The sequence below is a fragment of the Carcharhinus amblyrhynchos genome, chromosome 4, assembly GCF_965287045.1.
Source record: "Carcharhinus amblyrhynchos chromosome 4, sCarAmb.v2.hapA, whole genome shotgun sequence".
Classification (NCBI taxonomy): domain Eukaryota; kingdom Metazoa; phylum Chordata; class Chondrichthyes; order Carcharhiniformes; family Carcharhinidae; genus Carcharhinus; species Carcharhinus amblyrhynchos.
In genome coordinates, this window is record NC_137327.1 from 129,414,597 (window position 1) to 129,430,103 (window position 15,507).

The 15,507-nt window shown below is 42.0% G+C and overlaps 1 protein-coding gene across 6 annotated transcripts in view; it reads left to right on the forward strand.

Annotated features, from left to right (window-relative positions):
* The first annotated feature begins 2,088 nt into the window (after positions 1-2,088).
* The window catches only part of LOC145342356 (transcriptional regulator Kaiso-like), a 58,370-nt gene continuing 44,951 nt past the window's right edge, over positions 2,089-15,507 (forward strand). For 3 of the 6 annotated variants that reach the window (XM_080187875.1, XM_080187874.1, XM_080187870.1), the window contains exon 1: positions 2,089-2,156. The gene's annotated coding sequence lies outside the window, so the exon portion shown is untranslated. Of the gene's footprint in view, positions 2,157-2,193; positions 2,237-4,861; positions 4,943-11,403; positions 11,434-15,507 lie in introns of those variants that run through there. The other 3 variants (XM_080187872.1, XM_080187871.1, XM_080187873.1) reach the window with 3 other exon arrangements.

Below are 15,507 nucleotides of genomic sequence, written 5' to 3' on the forward strand. Positions count from 1 at the left end.
CCCTCGCTTATCAAAAACCCATCAACCCGCGTCTTAAAAATATTTAGCGAGGCAGCCTCCACCGCCTCAACGGGCAGAGAATTCCAGAGATTCACCACCCTTTGAGTGAAGAAGTTCCTCCTCAACTCCGTTCTAAACCGCCCCCCCCTTTATCTTGAGGCTGTGCCCCCTAGTCCTACTGTCCTTTCTGAGCGGGAAGAGTCTCTCCACCTCTATCCTATCCATCCCATTCATCATCTTATACGTCTCAATGAGATCTCCCCTCATTCTTCTAAACTCTAACGAGTACAAGCCTAGTTTATTCAGCCTCTCCTCATAGCTCAACCCCCTCAACTCCGGTATCAGCCTAGTAAACCTCCTCTGCACTCCCTCCAAGGCCAAAATATCCTTGCGTAAGTACGGCGACCAAAACTGCACACCGTACTCCAGCTGCGGCCTCACCAATGCCCTATACAGCCGCAGCAAGACCTCCCTACTTTTATATTCAATCCCCCTCGCTATGAAGGCCAGCATCCCATTCGCCTTCCTGACCACCTGCTGCACCTGCAGGCTGGGTTTTTGCGACTCATGCACAAGGACCCCGAGGTCCCTCTCAGTATCTCTCTCAGTATTCTCTATCCCACTCTGTATCTCACCATCCCACTCTGTACTTCTCTCTCTCTCTTTCCCACACTGTCTCTGTATCTCTCTGTCCCAGTAAGTCTCTCTACATGTATATATATCTCAGTATCTCTCTTTCCCACTCTGTATCTCACTATCCCAATCTGTATTTCTCGCTCACTCTTTCCCACCCTCTCTCTGTATCCCTCTGTCTCAGTCTCTATCCCATTATATCTCTATATCTCTCTCAGTATCTCACTACCCCACTCTATTTCTTTCTCTCTTTCCCACTCTGTATCTCACTATCCCAGTCTGTATGTCACTATCCCACTCTGTATTTCTTTCTCTCACTATCCCACTCTGTATGTCACTATCCCACTCAGTATTTCTCTCCCTCTTTCACACACTCTCTCTGTATCCCCCTGTCCCAGTCTGTATATCTCTCTCTCTCTATCTCTGTATGTATCTCACTATCCCACTCTGTATTTCTCTCCAGCTTTCCCACTTTCTGTATCCCTCTGTCCCAGTCTGTATATCTCTCTCTATCCCAGTATATCTCAGTATCTCACTATCCCACTCTGTATTTCTGTCTCTCCCACCCTCTGTATCTCTCTGTTCCAGTCTGTATATCTCTCTCTATCCCAGTTTATCTCAGTATCTTTCTATCCCGCTCTGTATTTCTTTCTCTCTTTCCCACACTCTCTCTGTATCCCTCTGTCCCAGTGTGTATCTCTCTATCTCAGTAATATCTCTGTATTTCACTATCCCACTCTGTACTTTTCTCTCTCTTTCCCCCACTCTCTCTGTATCTCTCTGTCCCAGTCTGTATATCTCTCTCTATCTCTGTATCTCAGTATCCCACTCTGTATCTCTCTGTCCCAGTCTGTATATCTCTCTATCCCAGTAATATCTCTGTATCTCTCTGTCCCAGTCTGTATATCTCTCTATCCCAGTAATATCTCTGTATCTCACTATCCCACCCTGTATCTCTCTGTCCCAGTCTGTATGTCTCTATATCTCTCTCTGTATCTCAGTATCCCACTCTGTATCTCTCTGTCCCAGTCTGTATATCTCTCTATCCCAGTAATATCTCTGTATCTCTCTGTCCCAGTCTGTATATCTCTCTATCCCAGTAATATCTCTGTATTTCACTATCCCACTCTGTATCTCTCTATCCCAGTAATATCTCTGTATCTCACTATCCCACCCTGTATCTCTCTGTCCCAGTCTGTATGTCTCTATATCTCTCTCTGTATCTCACTATCCCACTCTGTATCTCTCTGTCCCAGTCTGTATATCTCTCTATCCCAGTAATATCTCTGTATCTCACTATCCCACCCTGTATCTCTCTGTCCCAGTCTGTATGTCTCTATATCTCTCTCTCTCTGTATCTCACTATCCCACTCTGTATCTCTCTGTGTATCTGCTGTGGCTCAGGCTGGGGGATGGGCGGGCCGGCTCCGCTGCGCCCTCTGCAGCCCCCGGGCGGCGGTGCAGGGGCAGCTCGGGCTCTTTCTTCTTTTCTTCTGCTCGCTTGTCAAGGCCCAGGAGGAACCGTAAGTACAGTCAGAAAGAGAGGGAGAGAAAAAACAACAAATTAAATTAACAGCAACTTCCTGTCTTCTTTGCTGAGCGTGTAAGTGGGATTTCTAACGTCCAAGCTGAGGCGAGAGAGGAAAATAAAGTGGTTTTAGGTCGGAAATCGGCGCGACGTCGGCACCCTTAATGAACCAGGAAGAGAAAAAGCCTGTCACTCTTGTCATTATTTGCTTCTTGGCGTTTTCTCTGACTAAATATATTTTTCTGAGGTGATATTTTTTGGGGGATGGGGTAATTCCCCTCCTCTCTCTCTCTCTCCATCGCCTCTCCTCCCATTTTGGGGAGTTAGCTTCAGATCAGTGCTTGTTTTCCCCCTGTTTAAAAAAAGGACTAGTGAGTCTATCACAGGAGGTTAAAAAGAGCCAGGAGTTTTAAAAAATACAGCACCAGACTCATTCATGTGTAGATTGTATAGATAAGTGTTAATGGGATGTTTCCAGGCCTGTCTAGGCCCTGCACTCAAAGGCACAACTGACCCTGTGGGCGTTTAAAATACTTGTTCCCAATTGCAGGCATGCAGTTTTAGGGTTCTTTTATTGCACAGTTTTGATCTTCTTCTCCTTTGCGCTGTTCTCGGTGTAGAATTGGGGTAGTGGGGTGGGAGGGAAGAGGAAAACATTAAGTGGAGTAGGATGAACATTATGGTCAGATGCATGACTCCTGATGCATGCCAAAAGTACCCTCAATGTGCTTGCAGAATGCCAACTCTGTTCTGGGGTATTGTCCGCAGTGTAGACTTGCACTTTTTTTAATGCAAGTGAAACTTTTGAGGAAAGTGTCCTGAAATTGCATTTTCTAAAAAAAAGTTAATAAAAATCCTTTCCAGCTTTTATCCTGTTTATTTAACTTGGAACAAATTTTGTTTTTAAATAAACAGCTGCCAGGGCATACCACAGAATTATTTTAGTGCAAAAGCAATGGAACAAAATGTAATCTGAACTTAATGTTGTTTGTTCTGATCCACATTTTGCTACTGTATTATTTAACATACACTGCTTGCTGTAACGTCAAAATATTTTGTCATTCTTTCTGTACATATATCGCAAGTCTACCTTCCAGAAAGCAGTACAACTATTAAACCATGGAGTTCTTCACAGCTACCATGACCATCTTCCATTTCTGTGGGATTAGGCTGCTAGTTAGTGTTCTTTTAGTGGCCTGTATATTAGTTAAACCTGGTTGACCTCAACTTTTACTTAAGAACATAAGAACATAAGAAATAGGAGCAGGAGTAGGCCATCTAGCCCTTCGAGCCTGCCCCGCCATTCAATAAGATCATGGCTGATCTGTCGTGGCTCAGTTCCACTTTCCCGCCCTCTCCCCATAACCCTTAATCCCTTCTCTTATCAAAAACCCATCAACCCGCTTCTTAAAAATATTTAGCGAGGCAGCCTCCACCACTTCAACGGGCAGAGAATTCCAGAGATTCACCACCCTTTGAGTGAAGAAGTTCCTCCTCAACTCCGTTCTAAACCGCCTCCCCTTTATCTTGAGGCTGTGCCCCCTAGTCCTACTGTCTTTTTTGAGCGGGAAGAGTCTCTCCACCTCTATCCTATCCATCCCATTCATCATCTTATACGTCTCAATGAGATCTCCCCTCATTCTTCTAAACTCTAACGAGTACAAGCCTAGTTTATTCAGCCTCTCCTCATAGCTCAATCCCCTCAACTCCGGTATCAGCCTAGTAAACCTCCTCTGCACTCCCTCCAGGGCCAAAATATCCTTGCGCAGGTGCGGCGCCCAAAACTGCACACAGTACTCCAGCTGCGGCCTCACCAATGCCCTATACAGCTGCAGCAAGACCTCCCTACTTTTATATTCAATCCCCCTCGCTATGAAGGCCAGCATCCCATTCGCCTTCCTGACCACCTGCTGCACCTGCAAGCTGGGTTTTTGCGATTCATGCACAAGGACCCCGAGGTCATACTGTGTATCCACTGAGCGAGGGAATCTAAGTATTACAGGTTCAAAACTAATGATAGTTTGATTGCTAGTTAATAAGCATTTATCTAGATTTGTTCTTACTATAAAAATTCTCTGCATTGTGAGGTGTTGACATTTAATTTTTTTGTCCCAATTCACCTAAAAAGAGAAAAATTGCAAATGCTGGAAGTCTGAAATAAAAAACAAAGTTATGGAAATACACACAGACCCATCAATCTCTGTAAGCAGAAGTACAAGTGGATATTTTGGCTAAATCTCATGAAAATCAAAAAAAGTAAGCAAAAAGGGAGGGTCAGGCAATATCGCAGAGAATGTTTTCTGAGGGAATATCACAAGAACCTTTCCTCCCTTAGTCTCAATGTAGTCCATTCCCTTACTTGGCTTATCAAACTCAAAAAGTAATTGCATGGACTCACTTTGTCCTTTTCAATTTTGACTTAACTTTCCTCCTACTGACAAGGATTGGGTGAGATGACTTTTATATCACCCAGCTTTTTCAGCTACTTTTTAAAGGAAAACAGTTTGCATCTTATTAAACCTATTAACTATCTCTTTGTCCCAGCATTTAGCATATAAAATCTGTGACATTCCCTGACCCTCCCCTTTTGCCTACTTTTTTTTGTTTTGATGAGATTTAGTGAAAATATCCACTTGTATTTCTGTTTACAGGGAACGATGGACATGCTGTGTATTTCCATAATTTTGTATTTTATTTCAGACTTGTGTTTTTTCCCTTTTGTGGTGAATCAGGGCAAAAAAACTTAAATGTCAACACTTTACAATGCAGAGAATCTTTACAGTGAGTACAAATCTAGATGAATTTTCATTAATTAGCAATCAAGCTGTCATCAGTTTTGAATCTGTAATATTTACATTCCCTTGCTCAGTGGGTACACAGAGTAACCCTGAGCCACACATGATTAGGAAGGTGCCATGTTTGATCCCTGAGTTTTGTTGAGGTAGCCAAAGCAGCAATTGTAGTAGTCATTTGCCTTTACTCTAAAGAGGGGAAAATACAGTTGATTTAACTGAGATTCTGCTTCCAGCTGCTATCCTAAACGTGCAAATCCATGTGGGCAAGAAAGTGACACAGGGAATGGGCCTGGCTGTGTTTGGCTGTCAGCAGTTGAATAACTGGTCAGCATTTGAAATCAGTTGTTTGCCACCACAAGCAGATTAAGACTGCTTTACCACTCCCAATATTGTGGACCCAAGGTGTTGGGCCCATACAATGCCTGAGGATAAAGCACTTCTTTGAAGTAAAGTTGGCTGCTTGTGTACATGGAACTGCATCCGGGGTAAGTACTTCTTTCAGGAGGGAAGGGAAAGAGGGAAGGGAGCAGAAGTGATAGATAAGGGAGCACAGTTCTTAGTATGGTGGTTGAATGAGGCGGCACGGTGGCACAGTATTTAGTATTGCTGCCTCACAGCGCCAGGGACCCGAGTTCAACATTTTCTCTGTGTCTGCTTGGGTTTCCTCCGGGTGCTCTGGTTTCTTCCCACAGTCCAAAGCTGTGCAGGTTAGGTGATTGGCCGTGCTAAATTGCTCCTTAGTGGTCGGAGATTAGCAGGGTAAATACATGAGATTACGGCAATCCCTAGGTGAGATTGTTCTCGGTGCAGGCTCAGTGGGCCAGATACCCTCCTTCTGCACTGTTGGGATTCTGTGACTGCTCTGAATATGTGGATGTGCAATGGCCTCATTCACTTGATTCATCTGAATAAGTTTGTTAATCATTCATACAAAATGTGGGAAGGTGGTTCTGATTGGGTGTCTTCTTCCATTATGGATATATTGTTGGGAAGATTATTGCGTTAAATGTTGCAAACAGAATAGGGAAACTAATGCTCTTCCGTGTGAAACTGGAGTAAGTACCATCTGCATTGAGGGCAAAAAAACCCAGCAGGAAATGATACCAAATGACGTAAGAGATACCAGGTGCTTACATTCTCAACACTTCTGTACTGAACAAAATTCATAAAACAATGAGTAAGCAGCAAAGTAGTAAAAGGGTATAAAAGCAAAATACTGGGATGCTTGAAATTTGAGACAGAAACAGGAAATTGTGGAAAAGTTCAGCAGACCCAGCAGCAATGTGGAGGAACTGAGTCCCTGTGAATCTTAGTCATATGGACTGGAAACAGTGGCCGGAATCAGGGCGGGCGAGGCTTGCAGGACGGAATTCTCCGTTGACCTCAGGCGAGATTTTACAAACCTCGCCCGAGTGAGGTTATAAAATACCAACCAACCAGTAGCTCAGTTTCTCTCTCCACAGAAGCTGCCAGACTTGCTGAGTTTTGCCAGCGTTTTGTGTTTTTAGTACAGATGTACCAGAAACTGAATAACAGTTATTATTTTGAATCCCGTTCAGTTCTTTCGCTAACTGGCCCTTGCAAATGGACACAGATCAAACTGAATCTTGAAGTTCATTCATCCATTTAATTTGGTGATAATAGTACAGTACACTTTCCTTTCCCCTGTGTAGGATTGTGGCATAATTTTGTTTTTGAAAAGGCAAGCTATCATGTTTTGTTTACTGTTGCAAGCAGCTGGGGACAATTATTAATCACACGTGACTGTGTTCCTCTGACATTGTTGTTTGCTTGGGAATGGGATGGTAGAGATAAATTTGTTCCTGTTTATTTTTAATTGGAATTTTATAAAATAGACCCTTTTCCCCCAGCAGAAAATTTGCTCTGAGGACCGACTTATGCTGCAGTTAACTATCTGAATTAATATTAGTGTTGTTGCATGCCAGGCCCTTCTTAGTAGAAGGCCTCATGTTGGTCCTACTGGGACAAGCCAACAGTGTAAATGGGCTACAATCCAGTGATCCAAAGCAGCCCACACCCCTAAACCAATTGCTGCTTTTCGCTTTCCATGCTAACATTGGGTTATGACAAGCTTTAAAAGACGTTCTGCATGTACATCAATAACGTTTGCAGTGTGGGTGGCTAATGCTACTTCTTATCTACTAATATAACAGGGCAGTTCGATTAGATGTTTGTGCATGGTAGCGGGTCTTTGATTATCAAACTGAGTGAATGCTTTAGAGAGTAGCGGCAGACAGCGTTCTATGTTATTTTACTGGATGAACCCTTTGAAAGTGAAAGCTTGGAGACCAATTTTGACTTATAGTACTTGGACAAATTGTGAGCTTTGGCTATGTTGACGTTGAGAGATGTACTCGAGGATCATTACGTTAAATCTGTGTGTGGCACTGCAATGGTTACACAACAAATTCTCTGTAGAATAACAATAGCAGTTAGAAATTTGCAAATGCAAAAAGAGGCATTTTAAATCAAAGCAATGGTAGTGACTGCTATTAGGTAGGCCAGCTGTAGGGTGCATTACTGAGAGGGAATAGGCCAATAGTGGGAGTCGAGACGCGAGGTGATTCAGCCTTAAGCCTGCAGCCAGTCAGGTTATAATGGTATGGATCCAAATTTGTGCTGGTGGGAAGCCAAACCTTGCATTGAATTTTGTTTACGCCAGCGCCAATTTGGAATACAGCAGCTTTCATTAGTAATGTGCTCCACACATGCCAGTGAAGGTTTGGAGCACTTAACATGGAGGGGAAGGGAGGCACCCAGCAGGAAAAGGAGAAAATCTAAAATGGTTGGGGGGCGGGTGAAGAGATCAAAAGGATTGTTGAGTTTTTAGTGGGCTTTTCACATTAACAAGAAAGAAACCAGGACCGAGTGATTTTGGGAATTATTGCAAAAGGTAGAGATTGAATAATTAGGTCCTGATGATGGATTCAAGGGACCAGGGGACACAAGGAAAGTGTGGGCAGGGTCATACAGCTTGAGCGATCAGGTGGAGCGAGACTCTGGAGTCGTTTTTGAGAGAGGATATCATGATCTTAACGTAGATTTCCTGTAGCACAGGGAACCAGTAGAAATTGGCAAGCACAGAGTTATGGAGCTGATAATGGGGTGAGGAGGAGGAGGGCTAGTTATGAATTTTGTACAGTAGAGGTCATGAAAATGAAATTCGAGATTAGCTGCAATTTTGGAAGAGGCATGTTGTCAGCAGAAGATTGGAAATGTAACGCTCATATGGAACAAGATCTGGACAACATTCAAGTTTAGGTCGATAAGTGCAAGTAACTTTTTTTTATTCATAGGATATGAGCATCACTGGCCAGGCTAATATTTATTGCCCATCCCTAATTGCTTTTGCTCAAAGAGCATATAAGAGTTAACCAAAACTCTGGTCAGACCCCATTTGGAGTATTGTGAGCAGTTTTGGGCCTGGTATTTAAGAAAGGATGTGCTGGCTTTGGAAAGGGTCCGGAGGAAGTTCACAAGCATGATCACTGGAATGAAGAGCTTGTCGTATGAGGAACGGTTGAGGACTCTGGGCCTGTACTTGTTGGAGTTTAGAAGGATAAGGGGAGGATCTTATTAAAACTTACAGGATACTGCGAGGACTGGATAGAGTGGATGTGGAGAGGGTATTTCCATAGTAAGAAAAACTAAAACCACAGGGCACAACCTCAGGCTAAAGAGAAGATCCTTTAAAACAGAGATGCTTTAAAACATTACTATGGATGTGAAGTCAGATGTGCCAGCCCACATAAGGGTGGCAGATGTCCTTCCCTAAAGGATATTAGTGAACCAGATGGGTTTTTACACCAAGTTTTGTGATCATCATTAGACTTTTTTTAACTCCAGATTTTTACTGAATTTAAATTTTACCATCTGCCGTGATGGGATTTGAATCCAGGCCCTCAGAGCATTTCGCTGGGTCCCTGGATTACTTGTCCGCTGACAATACCACTCTGCCAATCCCCTTCCCATTCATGCCACATTAGTGGTAGACAATTACCATTATCAACAAGAAAGAATCTAACCCTCTACGCTTATTAGGTATGGCATTACTCTTGCCGAATCCCCCATCATCAACATCCTGGGGTTATCATTGACCAGAAACCTATCTGGACCAGCCATATGGGTACTGTGGCTACAAGAATAGGATGAAGGGTATTTTGCAGTGAAAAACTCAACCCTGAACTCCCTAAAACTTATCCACCAATCACAAGTAACAAGCCAGGAATGTGATAGAATACTTCCCACTTGCCTGGATGACTATACCTCCAACCATACTTAACCTCAATACCATCAAGGACAAAGCTGCCAGCTTGATCACCATCCTATCCATCACCTTAAAACATTCCCATGCCACTGGTGCACAGTGGCAGCAGTGTGTACCATAGACAAGATGCAATGTAACGACTCTCAAGTCCTTCAATAGCACCTTCCAAATCTGCAACCTCTACCACCTAGAAGAATAAGGAAAGCAGACAAGTGGTAATCCCACCACCTGCAAGTTCCCCTCCAAGCCACACACAATCCCGACTTGGAACTATATTGCCGTTCCTTCATTGTTTTTGGGTCTAAATCGTGGAACTCCCTCCCTAACAGTACACCACATAAACTGCAGCGATTCCAGAAGGTGGTGCCCAAGGGAAATTAGGGATGAGCAGCAAATGCTGTCCTAGCCAGTGATGCTCACATTCCATTAAAAAATAAAAATGTACAGCTAAAGCCTCAGTGGAGGAGTGATCGGAATTTGCCAGGCAGAAGTCAGGAGCTGGAAGATTATGGATTTGATGATGGAGGGGATATGGGATGAAAGCAGGTTGCCAATGCATGTACCATTCGAGAGCAGTAGAACCCTAATCTGGGAGGTTGTTGCAGATGGGCCAAAGAAGCTTGTGTGCTGGCAGGGATTGAAAAGAGTGGCTTTGATGTGTTCAATATTGACCTGATGGGAATGTCCACACTTCCATGACCTGTTGCCAAATGCCAGTCAGAAGATATAGCAGCTGTGTCAGAGACAAGGGTGAAAGAGGAGAGGTAGAATTGAATATATTGTGACAATAGATTATGTCACTGTAGTTGACATAGTTGATGGATATATAAATTGGTCTGAGCATGCTGGATATTTCAGATAGAGTTCAGATTAGATCATGATGGCCTGGATTTTGAGATAGGAATAACAAAATAAAAGAAGCGAACACCGTATGCCATCATTGAAGAATAAATCAGACAGCAACTTCTGGCAGCTGTAAATGTGAAATTAAACATGGAAATTGGGAAATAGCTGTCCAAGTTGCCTTGTTCCTCCAGAACCTTTGTTATATTGGAATCTTGCTGAGAGACCTGCATTCAGATATATGGAAAGTTATGAAGCTGCTACATTTGCCCACCAGGTGCCCAGTAAAACTGCCAGAGAAAAGTTATGTTTTGCTTATTCTAATCTAAGATAATTATCGCAAAGCAACCTCCAGGACAGAAAGTTAACTTTTTTCAGAATTTAATTAATGTTGTAGATTTAAAGTAAAGTTTTCAAACTTCTTTCTATCTCACTCACTTAGTCCAGTCTTCCTTTCCTTCCCCTCATTTCACTTTCTGTACATGTTTGGTATTAAATATTTTAACAAAGCTGGTTTAAGGAGATGCAAGGTCGCTTGCTCTGTTCACACAGGTTCTAGATCTCCCTTTCGGAGCCTTCTGTGGGCAAGTGTCATCATAATGAGTGGCTGGTGCTGATGGCAAAATCCTTTCTATTGGTGCCATGCTTCTCTGTGGACTTCCACAGAATTAAAGGACTGTTCACAGTTTCTTACATATCTAGTCTAAAGTTTGACATTGAGACTTTTGTAATATATTGGTGTGCATTTAAGGAACATTATTAAATCTGAGAAAAAATGCTCCAGAATTGCCATATTTTAAACAGGACAGTTTACTGATTAAATTATCTTGTTATTGTGATTTGGTTGTTTTTATCAGTGACTTACAGCATTTATTGATAAAGCTGACCAAGTTATTATTCTTGTGGGGTAATAGTGTATCCTTGAGCATTAATACAAAAGAACGATGGTGAGCAGTACAATTTAAAGATACCTCTAAACCGAAAACATAACTAATCATTGAACCTGTGCAATGCTATAGTTCTTACTCTGGAAAACACATGTAAACAAGGCATTTATGCCTATTTATTTCAGGCTTTCTTGAACATCAGTCAAAAATTATGAGTTGCCTTTTTGTATTTTTTGTTGCAGTGTGGCTCATTTATAGCAGTGATTTCTAGGTTAGAAGTTTGAGTTTCACACTCTGAATCTGAGCTGACACTTCTCCATTGTCCAGGTGTTGTTCTTTGAATGAGGCATTAAACTGAGCCTTGTTTGCCTGTTTGATCTGATGTTAAAAGATCTCACGGAATTGGAAGAAGAACAGGAAGAAATCCAAGTGTCATCAATGTTCCACCCTCAAGCAATGGTGATTTACCTTGTATGATATGCTTGTGCAAAGTGGTTGTTTTCTTTGCACTTGAATGTGAAATGCTTTGACATGTTTCCAATGGACACGAGAAGATACTACATAAATGCAAATATTTCTTTGAGTGCATATTCATCTATATCTTGAGTGATGACTGTTCAAACTCAAATTGTTTGGATGGGAGCTAAGGTTTAGTGGTTGTGCTTTGGAAGACTCAAAACACGAGTGTTCAAACACTGGTTACGAGAGCAGCCTCTCTTGTCTGAACCACTGTTAACTGGCAAGCGATACAAAATCTAATTTAGCTAATTGGGAACTTCATGACTGGAGTTAAATGGGCAAAAGTATGTCACCTTGGCTTCAAAATTGGGTGGGGTATTTATCATGGGCTGGAGGTAATGGCCTGTAAGACATGGAAATACATGAGAGAGATGGATGGGTTTCCATGGGAAGGGTGGATGAGATCATAGTTAAGTTTACTAATTTGACTGCCAATGTTTTGTGTGCCTTTGCTAGTTGTATAATAACACTAGCCTGTGCAAATTACCCCATGTATTAGAAATTTACTTGCATTACTACAAAGCAGGGCTGCAGTATAAGCGTGTACACTTCACTCTACTTGCCAAATATTAGCTCCTAAAGGTAGTGAGTAGGTGAGCCTAAAATAGAAAGGCCCCAGCACAATGCTGAGCTAGATAGTTTTAGTCTGGGTGCTGGGTGGGATTGCTACATTTTGACTTTAGGATTTCTGGTGTTGGGAGGGAATATCAACCAAAGTTGCCACTCGCAGTTACTACCTAGTAATTCCAGACTGTAGGAGATGTAAGGGCCTGATATTGGTGAGGACAAGATTAGGCTTATCTGTATATTCCCTATAGTGACCTTTCAACTTGCTAACAAGGAAACATTACCTTCAGGATGAAAAGAGGAGGGGCATTGTGAAAATTGACAGAAACAAAAATTGCATTCAAAGTTGAAAATAGTTTATTGGTTGTTCAACAACCTTTCTGGTTTTTTTCTTTCTCCGTGGGCACTTTGTTCAGCCTTTTTTGTATTCAGATGTGTCTGATGCAGCTTTTAGATTTTTAATTCTCCCTTGTAGATTGAAAACAGAACCTGGATGCACACCATTAAAATGATCATAATAATACAGTGAATATGTGGCTTGTTGCTTAAGGTTTTTCACCAATTGTCTCATGTTATAACACACCTTATTTTGCAATACCTAAAATAGCAGTGTTTTTCCAAATTTCCCTTCATCTGCCATCCACAAGTGATCCTTTTTAAGCAAGGGTTGTGATCAGGTTTGGGAACCATCGTCTGTTAATATTCCCCTATCAAGGAAAAGGATACAGAAACTGGTTGTATGAGACTGAGTTGTGTGCCAACTCAATGAGGACTGCAGATTGAACTTCCATGGGGGCTGGTTTGGTACTGTATGTTCACTCGCGGACAGGGAAGCTGTGAGGGAAGTCCAAAATGACTGCTTAATGCAACAAATGATTCTGAAAACTGGCTGTTCAATTTAACTGAAACTCTTTGACGGCATTGATGTAGTCAAGTTGTGAGTTGAGTGTTTTTGTATAACCCTTATTGTGAAGGTCCCGACTTCGACAGAGGTGGTGATATTGGGAATTACTGAGTTATTGCAAAACATCTTCCCACAAAGGAGGTTCAAGGAGCTGAAGTTTCCTTGGATTGTACTCATGCACCATTCAGATTCAGAATGCCATGTTCCAAGGGAGTCTAGAAGCAGATTGCTTATTGACCATCTGGGAGCTTTGCTGTTGAGACCTGGGGTAATTGGGGCATGAACAGAGGGAGTTCTTGGGTGTTAGAAATCTGCCTTTAACTCCAGTAGGCAAAATTTTCACTGATTTTTATTTTAGGAGAAGGATAGGGACAAGGAGGCAGGTGTAAGCACTGGCAAAGGTGAAACTGTGCATCAGAATTCCCTTCACAGTGTGGCTGCAGTTAGAATGTGCGATGTTCAGATTTACTGCCATGACTCCATGTTCTGCCATTTAGAACATTGCATTTTATAAAGTAAATCATTTCATGACCTGATGAGGTAATATCTAATGTTACCAAAAGTTATGCCACGGAGTAGTAGTCCCAAATGACCTTCATTTGGGTTGCCAAGGTGAAGCACTAAGTGAAAAACAGCGATGGAAGTTAACCCAAGACATTCACAGATCTCCTAACCACCATTTGTCCCTATTATTGAATAATGTGCAAAATAATTTGGAGCTTCATTGTTAGTTTTCAGCAAAGCTTTGATCTTGAGCTTCGTAGATAACACTACAAACTCTTTACCACCATCACACCCCCTGCCCGCCCCTGCTGCATTCAATCTTTAAAAAATCAGTGCAGCAGAGCAAATGTAGTTCTGTTTAAAAAAAATCCATCAATCTTGCATCCAGCTTCCAGTCAGAACGACCTACTTCTTCATTGTTGGCAGGCATGGCTGCAAATTCTTGACTATTTTCTGGCCAGTTGAATCAAATTGTTAACATGTAGCAATAAAGACCATGAGTCAGAACCACAAAAACGATGTGTTTTAGCCAAATCCCTCGCCAGCCATAGTCCACAAGTATCCAGGCAACAGGCCATGGAGCAGTCCATTGCAAAAAGGACAAAAGGTTGTTCAAGGTCTCATAATTTTGAAAGCCTAAAAGCAGCAATTATGTTTGACATTGACTATGATATATGTGTTTTCATGTTTGTTATCATTCAGAACCCCTTCCCAGACTTCTCAAATAACACTTTGCATGAGACCTCAGTTTTACTCATTGCTAGTGATGGATTTTGAGCCCTGTTTCATTAATGTTTGGCAGCAACTTCAAAATGATGTGCGGTTCTTTATTTTAACAAGGAAAGAGCGTGTTCCAGTATGTTCTGTAAACCCATGTATCCATGCCACTCCTCTGTCAAGGATTGAACTTGTGGAGTATGACACTGGCAGCCTTCTCCCATATGATCAAAGCTCACCCACTCAAGTTGAAGCAATGATTATAGGTGAAATGGTCCACAAAAAACTGTCACCACAGGACCGAATCTGGCTGGATGTACTTCACAGCAGGGCTAATTTGATCATGATTAGGAGTGGGAGTGGGATTAGGAGTTATTCCACCTTTTAAAGCTGAGAAATTGAAGCCATCAGTGTGACCTCTGCTGCAACCTTGTCTGCTATCAAGGTAACATCACATTGCCAGTGCTCAATACAAAACAAGTCAGTGGACCTAAGAACTGAGTGAGCTGTGGGAGTAGTCACACTTTTTTAGACTCTATTCAATACATTTGAAATATGTAATGTTACACATCTTTATTGCTGGTGTTCCAGAGCACTCCTAGCCAGCTTTGTAAACTTTGACTCATCTAAAACTCTGCAGCCTTTATTCTAACTCAACCAAGTTTCATTCATTTATCATTGATCATGTGTTCATTGATCTATTTTTATGTTCATCCAGCCATTTTTTATAATAATAAATTCCACCCTTGTGTTCAAATTTCACCATGGACGTGCCACACTCTGCTTCTGTAAACTCCTCTGATCCTTCAACTCTCCGAGAGCTGACATTCCTCTAATTCTGGCCTCTTGAGCAATCCTGATTATCTCTGTCTCACCGTTGGAGATCTAGCTGTTGGGTCCCTCAGCTCTGGAATTTCTTCTCCAATCCTCTTGTCTCTCCATCTTTATGACTTTCCTTAAGCTTACCTCTTTGATCAAGATTTTGGTCACGTGTTGTATTATTTTTTCATGTGGTTCAATGTCATTTCTTCCTCCTGGTAACACTTCTGCAGAATACTTTGGAATATTTTACTACGTGAAAGGTGTTACAAATTTGCAATGTATTGTTTATTATCAGCTGCAGATGGCTGCATTGCACCAATTAGTTTGTTTTAATTAAGTATTTAATTAAGACACAGGTTTAAGGTGTGGGGAGGAAAGTACAGAAGTGATGTTAGGGGTAAGTTTTTCACTCAGAGGGTGGTGAGTGAATGGAATCGGCTGCCGTCAGTGGTGGTAGAGGCGAACTCGCTGGGGTCTTTTAAAAGACTTCTGGATGAGTA